This window comes from Xenopus tropicalis, chromosome 5, assembly GCF_000004195.4.
Source record: "Xenopus tropicalis strain Nigerian chromosome 5, UCB_Xtro_10.0, whole genome shotgun sequence".
In the NCBI taxonomy this organism is placed as follows: domain Eukaryota; kingdom Metazoa; phylum Chordata; class Amphibia; order Anura; family Pipidae; genus Xenopus; species Xenopus tropicalis.
Window position 1 is genome coordinate 21,110,730 of NC_030681.2, and position 14,144 is coordinate 21,124,873.

A 14,144-nucleotide genomic window follows, 5' to 3' on the forward strand; every position below is an offset into this window, starting at 1 on the left:
CACAAGTAATAAGCGCACCTTCCAAGGTCCCCACAGCAAGTATTAGTTTCCCAATCTACCTATCATTGGCCATATTTCTTCTGCAGTTGTCAGTTGTAATGCCCTAAAAATAGGTTCTTTTCAATATATTTTACTTCCACTCTTGCCTTGCTGAAGTGTTATAAGCTAAGAAAGATTGAACAGCAACAGGCTAGTATTTGTACAGTGTGGAATAGCGGGGAACTGTACACAAGCAAAGCGGAACATCAACACAACATGTTGTTAGGCTACCAGCTGTAATACATGTACCAGGCAGTGAGGGAAGAGTGGCCATGGCGCCATGACGCAATACACCCAAACGCATAGGAGGCAGAGCAGCAGGTATCTGTTTGCATTAGCAGCTTCAACAACCAAACAGAACAGAAGATCTATATCTCCCATAGATCTCTATATAGCTCCATTATATAGATTTATTTATATAAATACCTACTCTTAGTTCATAAAGTCAAATGGGTACTGATGGGTACAAAACACTCATGTCAAAAATAGCCCGTTTTTTTTGTTTCTATTAGCCTGAAACCTTCCATGGATTTTTAAGGCCCTACTAGAAAATAAAACATAAAATAGCTAGTACAGGTATGGGACCCATTATCCAGAATGCTCTGGACCTGGGGGTTTCCGGATAAGGGGTCTTTCTGTAATTCGGATCTCCTATTTACATGATTTTTACCAGACTTAAGTTGTGGAGTTCCAAATAACAAAGATCCCTTACCCGGAAAAACCCTAGGTCACGAGCATTCTGGATAACAGGTCCCATGCCTATAGTAGTAAAGGTATGGGACCTGTTACCCAGAACGCACAGGACCTGGGGATTTCCAATTAAGGGATCTTTCCATAATTGTGATCACTATAACTTGAGCCTGCTAAATATCATTAAACATTAAATAAACCCAAAAGGACTGTTTGCCACCAATATGGAGACCCAGGGTTCATGCCCAGAACTGTACACCATATTACCTTTCCCAAACATTATGCAATTTTTCCTGCACTTTTCCTGTTTTTTTTTTCTATCTTCCTTCTTTTTATACCCACCTATCTTCCAATTATCCCTCTCTTTCCTTTTAACATATTTCTCCTCTTTTGACCCCTCACTTTTACTTTCTCCATGTCACTCCTACTATCCTTGCAACTTCTGAACTGCAGACAGTAGCAGGGCCCTTAAAGGGGACCCTTCACCCACACATAAAAAGCTATATTAAAAATAGTCCTTTGGAAATTAAAAATTAAAGCCAATTTTTTTTTTTTTTTAATTAAAACATCCATACCTGCTATAAGGGTAGTTATAAACCTGAGCTGTCAAACATATATTGCCTGCCTCGCCTCTATGCCTCAGGCAATTACTTTCACTTTCCATTCAGCACTTTCTAAATATCACTGCATTTATGTATCCTGTACATGGGAATCAAGGGGTCAGATGATGGAGACTAAACAAGATTTTGGGATGAAGCAAAGCTTGTCTTAATAACAGTGTTTTTAAAATGGCAGCTGTCTGCTTGCTGTGATTGCGAGAGAAATAAGATTTCAATAATTTCTATAGTCTAAGTTTATTTTGCTCAGCTAACATGATAAAGGATCTAGAATTATTTCCTAAGGTGATAGGTCTGCTTTCAATGAAGACAATCTGTGACTAAACACTGGTATTACTGACTTCTGCTGGGAATGTTGGCGATTGAGCCCATACGCCATTATGTCAGTAACTCTGGCTTTTACAGCAGGATGAACTAAAATTGACTGTACTGAAAGTACTGTTTGTTTTAGGCTGGGGCCAGATGTGAGACTCAGAGCCTGCTAGGCTGCAGCCCCATGAGTAAATATCAGCTGATATACTCGCTGGGGAATGTAACAGGCAGCATTCCCAAACAGGCACCTGTTGGTCACTCATGCAATGCAGAGCCAGGCATTTCCCACACCAACTTCAGATCAGAGTAAAAGCAATGAGTGCCTGCTCCAAGCAGGAATCCCCGTCTGCTCCCAGTACCATACCTACATCTAATCCAGCCACACTGGCCATGATGAATGGCAGCAAAACATATTTAATAGATTGGATCTGAAAAAGAGATATAATAAGATTCAAATATATTTCTTGTAGCAACTCTCTGAAGAAAATCTAAGTAAGGAGAACAGGTTCCTCTGCCCTGCTCACACCATCATGTACATTCATTCTCCCAACACAAAGTACACGCCCTTTCAGTGAGAAAATCAGAAACCCACGCCTACTCCAGATGAACAAACAACCTCGCACAACACCAGAGAGAATACCTTTGTGGCACAAACAGTAAAAGGAGATTACAGCGCCATATTAATGTATCAACAATGATCATTATTATTATTAAATGTTTTTATAAAGCGCCAACATATTCCACAGTGCTGTACAATAAATTAGTTCACACAACATACAGAATTACACACAACACAGCCAATAACCGATACAAGAGGCGAAAAAGGACCCTCCCCAAAAAAGCGTACAATGTAAAAGGTGTGGAAAAACATTGTAACTGCTCCATTCTGTACAGAGTCACGGCACATTCATTCTCTGACTGGAAGGGTCACAGAGGCTCGCCCTCAGCTACAGGACTCTTGTCCCGATTAGAAGCTGTTTGGGTGCAATACAAGGTACATTCCTAACCTATTTGCTGTCTACTTAAAAATGAAGCAGAGATGTTTGTTTTTTTTAACAAAAGAAACAGTATCTATTTGCTCTATGCTGAAGATAACTTTTTTCCCATATGCAGGTGGCTCACCAAAGCTTTTAACATCTTAGTGTGGCTCACAAGGTAAAAAGGGATCCCTGGGCTAATGCCACACAGGGCAAATTCTTTTTCTGCAGATAAACACAGGCCAACAATCAGCCCTTACGCTGGTATCAGCCTTTCCCTGTGCCTGCACCCTAAGGCACTGTGTTGGCCCAGGAACAGGCACACACAGCCGATTTCAGCTCCAAAACACCCAGTATACATTTTGGCACCAAAATCTGTTTGGTGAGAAGATCAGAATATGCTTAAAGGAGAAGGAAAGTCAAAACCTATTAAGCACACTATTAAATAGTACTACTATTGCTGTGTAAAAACGCTATATTTCTGGCTTGCCTAATGAAAGATTTACAGAGATACACATACTAGAACCTACATACTTGTTTCAGTGAACGGCGCCGCCATCTTGTCCAGCGTGTCTGTATGGGCTGATAAGCACAAGCCAGCCCCCCTCCGATCCCTGCTCCTGTCACAAAGCCTCCACCGCTGCCCGGTCCTGCCACAAACCCCCCCACGCTCCTGCCACAAACCCTCCGCCGCTCCCCGCACCTGCCACAAACCCCCCGCGCTCCTGCCACAAACCCTCCGCCGCTCCCCGCACCTGCCCCCCCCCCCGCCTGCATGTCACAGAGTTCTCCGTCGCTGCGTCGCCATGGCAATCAGACGCTCCTGCTGTGTGCGCCTGCGCCGCCTACAGTAACAAGTCGCCAAGTCTGGGAAGGAGCATTGCATTATGGGAATCTTCTCTACACTGCTCACTGTTTGGCTTCTGATCTTCTGAACGGGTGAAGTATGGGGGAGACTTAAGGGCACTATTGAGACAACTGAAGGTATGCCTGCATCTTGAGATTAACTCTTTGTTAGCCTTTCCTTCTCCTTTAATGTGTGAGTAAATTAGGCGCAGTGCAAAGAAGAGTGTTATTACATTAAAGGAACAGTAACACCAAAAGATGAAAGTGTTTTAAAGTAATTGAAATATAACGTACTGTTGCCCTGCAATGGTGAAACTGGGGTATTTGCTTCAGGAACACTACTATAGTTTATATAAATAAGCTGCTGTGTAACCATGGGGGCAGCCATTCAAGCTGGAAAAAAGGAGAAAAGGCACAAGTTAGGGCTCTGGCACACGGGGGAGATTAGTCGCCCGCGACAAAACTCCCTGTTCGCGGGCGACTAATCTCCCCGAGTTGCCATGACCCGCCATCCCACGGGCGAACATGTAAGTCGCCAGCGGGATGGCACACGCGGCGGGACGATTTCAGGAAATCGCCAAAAAAGACTTGCGAGTCTTTTTCGGCGATTTGCGCAAAATCGCGCCGCCGCGTCTGTGTGCCAGAGCCCTTACATAGCAGATAACAGATAAGACACCATTGTATTCTACAGGGTTCACTGTTAGCTGCTATATAACCTGTGCCTTTTCTTCTTTTGAATGGCTGCCCCCATGGCTACACACCAGGGTTTATATAAACTTTAGTAATGTTTCTGAAGCACACACACACAACTTTTACCAGTGCAGGGCAGCAGTACATTATAGTTTAATTTCTTTAAAATATATACTTTTTTTGGTGTTACTGTTCCTTTAAGTTACATAGTTAAGTTTATGTTCCCTATAACAGAAATACCAAGGAGCCAATCAAGCCAGTCCTTTTGACACCCCTGATAATTGACCAGATATTGGTCAGGAAGCCGGTCTAAGGGCCCTATAATCAGAAAGTTAACAAGCAGAACGAAGGACCCGTGTATGGCTGCCTTAAAGGGGGACTATTGTGAAAATGATCTGATATAAGCTTCATCATACTGAAACAGGACATTTTCTAAATTTAACCAATTATAAATTCTGTACCATTTATGAAATAACCAAGTTACCCTTCACTTTCCCCTCTTCAGCAGCTCTCTTCTTTCTCTCTTTATGCAGGAGTTGGGGAGTGATATTGAATTACAGTTAAATCCAATACATGTTATAGGGGGGGCTCTTTTTATCATGAAGATGATTTATAGCCCGCTCTAAGATGTATGCCAAAGTCAGTTATTTTGTTAGATTGTTTATGCTTGGGTCAGTTATATGAGTTTGCTCTAAATAACCCCCCCCCCCCCAAAAGATATATTGGATCGGTCAATGAAAATCTGACACCCAACTTCTGCATGAAGAGAGAATGAAGAGAAACAAATGCTGAGAGAGGGATAGTGGAGATAAACTTGATTACTTTGGAAATGGTAAAGAATTTTGAATTGATTATATTTAGAAAGTTTCTTATTTCATTATGATGAAGCTTACATTCAATTTTCATGATAGTTCAATCAAAACTCAATTGACACTGTTCACAATCATATTCCCTTTGACTGTTGATAGCACCCCTTCACTGGGAAACTATGTTACATCAGCGATCCAGCCCCGATCTGACACATATGGTACATAGGTTCTAGTAATGCTGTCTCTCCCTGCAACTATCAAGTCTATGTCAGATCCCTGATCTGATCTCTCATCCCAGGACAACTGTCTGCGACCAGAAATACTGCTCTGCTGGGAGAAGCTGTTTGTTCCATTCACAGCCCAGCAGATCAGCATGAACTGGCAACAGCCTATGCAGGTTTTTTTTTTTTTTTTTTAAGAACTGCTGCATTATTGTCAGCACAAAATAGGCTTTCAGAGTCTCTCTCCATAAAAAAGAAAAAAAAAAAAAAAGCTATCAAGGTCTAACTTTAGTATATTGCTCAGGACAAAAAAAAATATTTTTCCACTACGAAGTAACAGAGATGCACTTTTTCCACAAGTGCAGAAAAATCCATCAGTGCATAGCCCAATTGCACAGAGTTCTGTCATTCAGTAATCATGAGAGATGCTTTAAAACTAGAATACATTTCAAGACAGTTGCGGTATTAATTTAAAAAAAATAACATTGAGCTTCTGTTTTTTTTTATCCAAGTGGGGTAGACGGAATACACCCTGCACTTTACAAAGGGAAGAAGCACACCAAATTGTTGGCTATGCCTTTCAATGCATTTATTGCAGAAAATAAGTGGCACAAGCTTTCAGGGGTTACCCTGTGGAGATAAGTGAGTGGTGTGCCAAAGAACTTTTCTATACACCCCCCATTTTAGGGAGAAGATGTAAAATTCAGGAAATCTATTATACATTATATAGTGGTGGGACCACAAAAAAAATGGTGCAAAATGAATGATAACGTAAAATCTGGGTATGCAAGATTGAGGTTTCACTGTAGTGCTTGAAGGCAGAGTTTAAAATGTACCTGCCCTAAAAGGCACAGCTCTATGACAAAATAACCAGCTATCAGGGTGTAAACATAGTAGCTGATGTGAGTAGATAAGTGCACATTTCTTTTGTATAATATGCCATAAATTATTAAAGTGAACGGAGGAAACTGGAGAGGTTGTCTCTCTTCTCATCAAAGCAAACAGTTGACAAAAAGAAAGGACCACGCAAAAGGGAAAAGGCTGTGCTCACTGCAAAACTGAAAGACATTAAAGGAACAGTATCAGCAAAAAAATGAAGTTTGTGCTGGAAAATTCAAGTAAATGTTTTTGAAAATATGTGTTTTGACTACCGCCTATATTCCTGAGAGCACTCTAGTGTTTACAACACCACATGCACCATAGGTCTTTACTAGATTCATTAGCATAGTTATTGTGGCAGTAATATGGTATCCCTTTCAAATGGACAGCAACATTTTGGCTAATGAAAAGAAAATGTAATTCTATGCAAATTTCCAATACAGAAATTGTTATTGTAAATGCAATTGCTTGCTTACTCCTTTATCTACTGCTGGCATGTTAGTGCTGCAAAAGTCAGCTCTCCTCCATAAGACAGGACTGCTAATCAGCTGGCTTCTGTTAACATTGTTTCAAAAGTAAAAACCATCAGGGGACAGAAGAAACTGTTTTCAATATAGCAGTAGAGTGAAAAGCTGGTTTTTCCCTCTACTGCACATGGGCATTTGCCTGAGGGACGATAAAAGAATAAAGAAGCAGAATATCGGCTCCTCTAGAAGCCTGTGCTCCTACGAAAGTACCCTGGACCAGTGCATTTATCAGCAAACAGGAGCACCGGCCTGGGGTATGAGGTAAGAAATTTTGTTCACTGCCCCCACCAACGATTATTACTTTGTTTCTCCTTTAAATGCCATATTTTATATACTGAAGTTACTGCACCAGTCTAAAGGTTCAACATCCCTATAACAGTAATGATCCAGGTCCTCACAGTGGTCACCATCTTGTATTTTCTTAGGAGTGTCAGTGGCACTGCACTCAGTGTGCTCTGAGCAGCTGTTGAGAAGATCATTTGCTGCAGTGTATTAATCTGAATTAAAAAAAAGATGGGGGGCTATTGAGGGTACAGATCTTCCCTGCTAAAGGCCTGGGGTTGCCTTGGGCCGGTACAGAAGTTCAAAACATAATGTAGAGCATTTCTACCCTAGTTATTTAGTTAGGCTTTAGTTACCCTTTAAAACCATTGAAAACATTTTGAATAATGAATAATATAAGTAATATCAACCCAAAAATAATATACTCAATTACATATTATTTTGGGGATTTCAGTGAAATCGCGGAAGTGTCCTCTCGAGGCAACTTCCACGATTTCACTGAAATTTGTCGCTGGCGACTAATCTCCCCATGTGCCAGAGCCCTAAATGGGCTGTCTAAAGTGGTATTACAAAAGAGCCTTTTCCTAATTACAGTACTATAACAAAAATGGCTCCTTGTTCCAAGCACGAGCCGGGGCAGAGACTGGCAGTGGGTAGAAATCTTGGGCAGGACAACAAGGCTTTAGACAATACTGCACATGTGCCGACTGTCCACATTCACCTGCATAGCATTAATCCAATTGGCTGCCAACAGGATGAATAGTATGCAAAATAGTGATGCAGGAAGCTAGCCTTCGCAGTACTGCTTTGTTCTCGTTGATGATCTCGGCGTTTCCAATAGTTCAGGAGTAAGTCTCTGACCCCCTACTGCAGATGGTAAAGCCTTATGGGGTAATAATTACAATTTTAAAACAAGGAGCATATTTTGTTAAATCCTGCAATTAGAAAAATATTTCTTTTGCAAAGCCCTATCACTTTGGTAGTGACATCCACCTTTTGCAATCAGCAGACCTGTGATGCCTCCCCTGCAGGTTACATCAATATATTTTTGACTGGCAATTTTTAAATGGTGCTCAACATCTATTAAGTAGAAAAAACACAAAAATATAAATTAAGAAAAATTATAATTTTACGAAGAATTTAAATTATTGCTAGTAATTCTCCTTTACTCTGACTGCTTAAAAGTGTTATTATGAACACCTTTATTTAACTGTGCAGAGGTGAAGCACAGTATTTCTGCAAGCACTTCATTCAAAGGACAAACACTGCCTACACTAAGCTAACAAAGCCGCTTCCATGGTGTTGCTGACCCGTTGATGAGCTTTGTGTCAGACTCATGGCAGCATAAATCTGGTCATATTCATTAATATTCATTAAAACCCCCTTGTTTGGCAATTTGGTTTGACCAATTTGGCCACCTACATGCTGGGCCAAATCAGGCTGATCCAATCATTTGGCATCTAGGACAAGGATGTGGCCTGTCAGGACGACATTATCATCAATACAGTTGTCGCCCAACAGAATTTTCAAAACTGTATGATAGATATCTGGTCAATTTTTAGCCAAATATCTATCAGGAAGGGCCCATACATGGGAAGATAAGCCGTCAACTTAAGGTGGCCATACGCATTAAGATCTACCTATTTGGCGAGTTTGCCAAACAAGCGGATCTTATCCCAATATGCCCACCTAAGGTGGACGATATCAAGCTAATTAGTTTGTGTGGCCCTAGAGCCAAATGACTGAATTATGACGGGCATAGGCGCAGTCACAATCCCTGACCAAACAGGAAAAATCAAAACTGACCAATTGACACTGGGCTGATCTTCGCCTGGGTATCGATCGGGGAGGACCATCATGGGGCCCCATACACGGGCATACAAGCTGTGAAATCAGTCTAAAGCAGTGGTTCTCAACCTCCCTAATGCTGCGACCCTTTAATACAGTTCCTCATGTTGTGGTGACCCCAACCATAAAACTATTTCTAAGACCATCGGAAATATGTGTTTTCGATGGTCTTATGCGACCCCTGTGAAAGGGTTGTTCGATCCCCAAAGGGATCGCGACCCACAGGCTGAGAACCACTCTAAAGAACTTAAATTGACAGCTTATAACTGCCTGCGTATGACCACCTTTATCTTAAAATAAAATCTGCCCATGTATGGCTAGGTTTACTTCACAGCCATAAATCTGACACAAAAGGCTCAGAGGGCTTCCATTACACTACCTGGAAGCAGTCCCTTTTGTTAGCACAGTATAGGTGGTTTTTACTTAAGTAAAGCCTTGCTTTAACCTCTTCCCAACTCTAGCAGGATGTTGATGCCATACAAGGCACCATTTGCCTTGCTTTAAATATACAGTATATGCATTAGCACAAAGCTAAAGTGGTAGGGCACATGTTCCAATCCAATGGCTCAGTGGGAGGCAAGACTTATGTAGTTGGACAAGATTTCAGTTACCTAAAGTCTCAGAGGACTTAAGAATCCAAAAGGTGATTTATCTGGGATGGTGTCAATCTGACAGCCTGCATGAATGATATATGGCCAAAATCCAGGGAAGAAAAAACAAAATCTCTATATAACCGTTTATTGCAATCTGAATATTGCTGTGGGGAGCAGTCAGATTAGCCAGATATTTGTGGCCCCCCTATAAGAATGGATCAGTGCACTCATGCCCAGCCTAATGATGTTGAGAGTTATATTTTAATAACAAGATCTCTGAAGAGGTGAGATAAGTGTCAGATAAGTGTCCAACAACAGACTGTAAGATCTATAGGCCAGGAAATTTCTTCCTACTGTGTCTTTTAATCTCTGTATATTTATTATAATGTCGGTCCTCTGTTTGTACTGTTCTATATTGTAAATCTGTACAGTGCTGCATGTCCTAATGGTGCTTAATAAAGTTATACATACATAAAATAAATGTGACAGCACTGCATATAGCTGACCACACACAGCCTGTTACAATCCAAAGACTTGGTCTCTTCAGACCAAGTCAGCAGCTTATTGGGTCATGTATGGGGCTTTTTTTTTTATGGATGTCTGCTCAATACCTGGTCGAAAATCGGGGAAGGTTGAAAAATCTCATTAGGCGAGGCCCGCATAAGTGTGTCCATATGGTCCCCTCCTGACAGCTTAACGTAGAATCCATTATAATCCAACATGCTGGTGGACATAGTTGATTAGAATCTTCTTGTTACAAGTATTTGCCCTGCTTTGGTTTTAGGGGCACAAAGCAGTGGATGGCAAGGTGCAATTCAGGTAAGATTTACAGTGAAAAACACTGGTAGAAACTATTGGTTGCTACAGGCAACATCACCTGTGATGTTGGCTTACACACTATAATAAATATGCCCTTAAAGAGATACTGACACCAGAAATTAAACCTTTCATATCCGTTATAAACTTTGTCTTTGCATGCTATTTATATTTTTGCCTTAAAAATATTTGTTCAATGCTTTTAAATTACTTATCTGATCTGCCATGTTCCTCTATGAGGAGGCTGCCATATTTTAAGTTAACAATTACTTACAAATCTGCCCTATTGGTGAAAAAAAAAAAAAATCTATAGGTAACTTTTAATGTCCATTTATATTTTGAAGAGTTTTTTTTTTTTTTAGTGTCTAGCACTTTAAGGGTGAGCTACTCTGGATGTACGGTCAGGCACAACGTTGGCCTAAGTGCAGTTACACAGAGGAGAGACTGGCCTATCTCCAATCTGTGTAGCTGCACTCAGGTTGACACTGTGCCTGTCAGTGCAGCAACAAACAGGAGCTTATAGGAGTGGGTCTGCTTCTCTCTGCCCGTCTATAAAACACAAGTAAAGAGAGAGGCAGATTCACTCCTATGCGCTACACGGAGTGGAGATCAGCCTTTTTCGGACCAATCTCTGCTCAGTGTACCTGCACTCAGGCCGACATTGTCAGTACAGCTACAGCTTTTTTATGCAGACCATAAAAACTCAGTGGGCCCTCACCCAAGGTTTTTGTGTCATTAACTTTCTCTAAACTGCAAGGTACCAAAGGTATAGTGATATGTGTTTTAACTGGTACTGGCAAGAATGCACCAAATCCAAGATAAGGTCAAACCGAATCAGAATTAAGGTGGCCTTGGTCCTTTAGACCTAAAACCTGGACAACTGAACTCAAAAATTTGTAAGGCATAGTTCATGCTACTCTTTTATTTCTCAATTAGAGTTCGGATTGGTAACTACCCAAACTGTTATTGAAGAAAGGTCAGTAGATATACAGAATATTCTGCACCCCCAAATTTCTTGTTTTCTGTTATTCAGCTTATTCAGAGAGCTCCATCTGGTTTACAGGTGTCGATCTAGAAACGCACGTGATTGTGTAAAAGGGGAAAAAAGCAACAGAACTGGCAAACAAAATAATTTGCACAGACATCATAAAACAATATGTATTCAGTGCAGGGCTGCTGTACTTCAGACAGTAGAGCAGTCCTATGCATTAACAAATTTTAAATTAAATACACCCCTGGGGCTCTAGTGTCACTAATATTTTGCATCAAAGATGTTCAACCTTTGGATAAAGGCATCACAAATATATGTATATAGGTCTCTGGGATTAAAGGGAGATCCTATCAGTATGAATAATCCAATAAAAAAAACTAATTTTTATGTTCACATTTGAAAAATAAAAAAAATGTTATGCTTAAAAAAATGTCCCAATTATTTTTCCAGAACTTTAAAGTCACATAATTAAGAGTTCAGATTCAGTTTGGCTTAGCAGTAAGAATACAGCTAAATACAAATTTTAAATTCAGTGGAGGGATTCAGACAAATCCAGAATCAAACCCTGAACAGGGGAAATTTCCTAGAGAAAGGTTACCATATCATCTAAAAAAAACAGGGACACTTCTAGAACCACCTAGCGGAGCTTACAATCTAAATTCCCCATCGTTTTCATATAACACAATGGAGTCAATTTTGTCAGGAGCTGCCTGACTGTTTTTGGTAGTGTGGGAGGAAACTGAAGTACCCAAAAGAAACCCACAGAGACAAGCAAAAAAGAACATACAAAATGCAATCACAGCAGCCTTGCTAAGTGCATTTCTACGAAGTGTCTCTGAATTTTCAGCAGAACCGGTAACCTTACCTTAGAGAACATTCTCTCTTTAAATAAACTAGTATTAGCTGTATACCAATGCAGTTGCATTTTAAAAATTATAATGCTGTTAAAATGAGGCCTATGGAGCCTACAAGCAGCTGGGGGCAGACAAATTCCTTGAAGGGCTGCATCTGGCCCACAGGCCTCCAGTTGTACAATCCTGTTTCAGACAAAGTAAACAAAATATTTATTAATAACAGAAATCTGGTTCAAATATCCTGTTGCCCTACATTATCAGGCTTTCCATACAGGTAGAGGATTTTGAGGTAGTTATTTTTACCAAGGTGTCATATCTAAAAGGTTCCATGAACTGGATGCAAATTAATTATTCTGGATACTGTCTATGGCTAACCCACCAAGGAACTACAGGCATGTATACCTAGGTATAGCACTGCAACAATGGGACAGGGTAATCCTTTTGAAATTAAGGGTTACCTTGAACCAACAATGGAACCCAATAGCCATTTGTAAGAAAGTTATTCCTATGGCCGAGGCATAATATCATCAAATTATTGCACAACAATTACCCTGCATATAGGAATTATTTTCGGTTTTTAAATATGAGATAACACATATAGAAATGCACATAAAATTAACATTTTCAGACTTCCCGCAATAAGGCAAGAAGCTGTCACTTTACTATCAGTCTGCTAGCTCAAAGTCTAAGACTCAGTTTGGGCAAGGTGGGAGACAAGGCGACCGATATCAGCCGCCTCAAAAATTTTGATGAAGTGCCAAACATAATAATGTTAATGCTGAATTGTCAGATAGGGGTAAAGAATTTCTTTTGTTTTACCTGCATATTTGACTTATCTTTTAACAATAGTAAAATGGACAAACGATCTTTCCTACGACCAATTGTCAGGGTAGAGATCATAATTGTAGCATGTATGACTCCTTAATAAATGCAAATATATTTGGGCAGCCCATCAACTACAATACTCAGTATCCTATTAACAGCTGTATGTGAGTAGCTTTGTCTACCCAAAAGAGACCTAATAGGGCACTAAAGGGGATCCAGGGAAAATGCCCTCCTTATTGAAGCTCAAAACTGTGTCGGTACTTGTGCAAGTTATGAAGTTCTGGATGTACTATGGTTTTTTCCTCCGAGTGGATCGAGATTTAGGCTGGGAATCAAACGCTGCATCCTAAAATTTACATTTGAGTTTAACATTTTTACTAAAGATATAAAGGAAATTCTAAGCAACTCTCCAAAATACATTCAGTAAAAGTGACCAATGGATTTGTTATTTGCAAATGTGATTGGAACTGAAAGCAGTGTTTACCTGCACCTTTCTGCACAGGTTTTTTTTTTTTTTTTTTAAACAATGTAGCCTTGCATGCTTCATCACAAGTTTTTAAAGGAAAACTACACCTAGCCAACATGCCAACCCCCCAAACAGCTACAACTTTGCCCCCCCAAACCACTCTGCTCCCATGAACTAGTCTTTCTAAGGCAGAGTTTCTAGGGCAGCAGATGCCATATTTCATTTATGCTCCCTTGCTTGAGCCTGGCATGCTTAAAGCCCATAAAATACTAGTTTCTATTGCATGTTCCTGGTCAGCTATTGGCACCAGAGTGAATGTAAAGCGGTGTAAACCCAAACCCACTGTACAACTCCTATTTGTGACAGGTACAAGGGAGAACAGGGTTTTTATTCTCCCAGTATCCCCTGTAGCACCCTGGGCAGGAGTACATTCCTACAGAATATACTGGGTGATTGCATGTACCCAGCTTTGACACAGGGGATTATGGGAAACAAGATGGCAGGGCACTCCACTAAAATAACCAAGGGTGGTGCATATTTAATGAAAGAAAACACCAGCCAGGGAAAAACATTTAATGTTCCCACTGAAAATATGCAGTAAACGTATACTTTTGGTTTTACATTGCCTTTAAATATAAAACTATGACTATTACGGCAGATTATGGGCAGAAATGTGAATGTGCGTAGAGGGATGTGGGGCCCCATGGGTGCCTCCCCGGATAGCCCTGTGTATGGGAGAGACGGGCAGCTTGCTGTCAGTGCGTCACGGCCCCGGTTTGTGTACAATAGAGAGAGGTATCAGGGTAACCGTGTGAGCAACATGGGCAGCAACACAGCGCTCCACGGTAACCCCCGCTTGTTG

General features: G+C 40.7%; 1 protein-coding gene across 2 annotated transcripts in view; it reads right to left on the reverse strand.

Annotated features, from left to right (window-relative positions):
* Positions 1-14,144, reverse strand: part of fbxo11 (F-box protein 11) — a 39,614-nt gene that overhangs the window by 23,028 nt on the left and 2,442 nt on the right. The gene's annotated exons all lie outside the window — the stretch shown is intronic.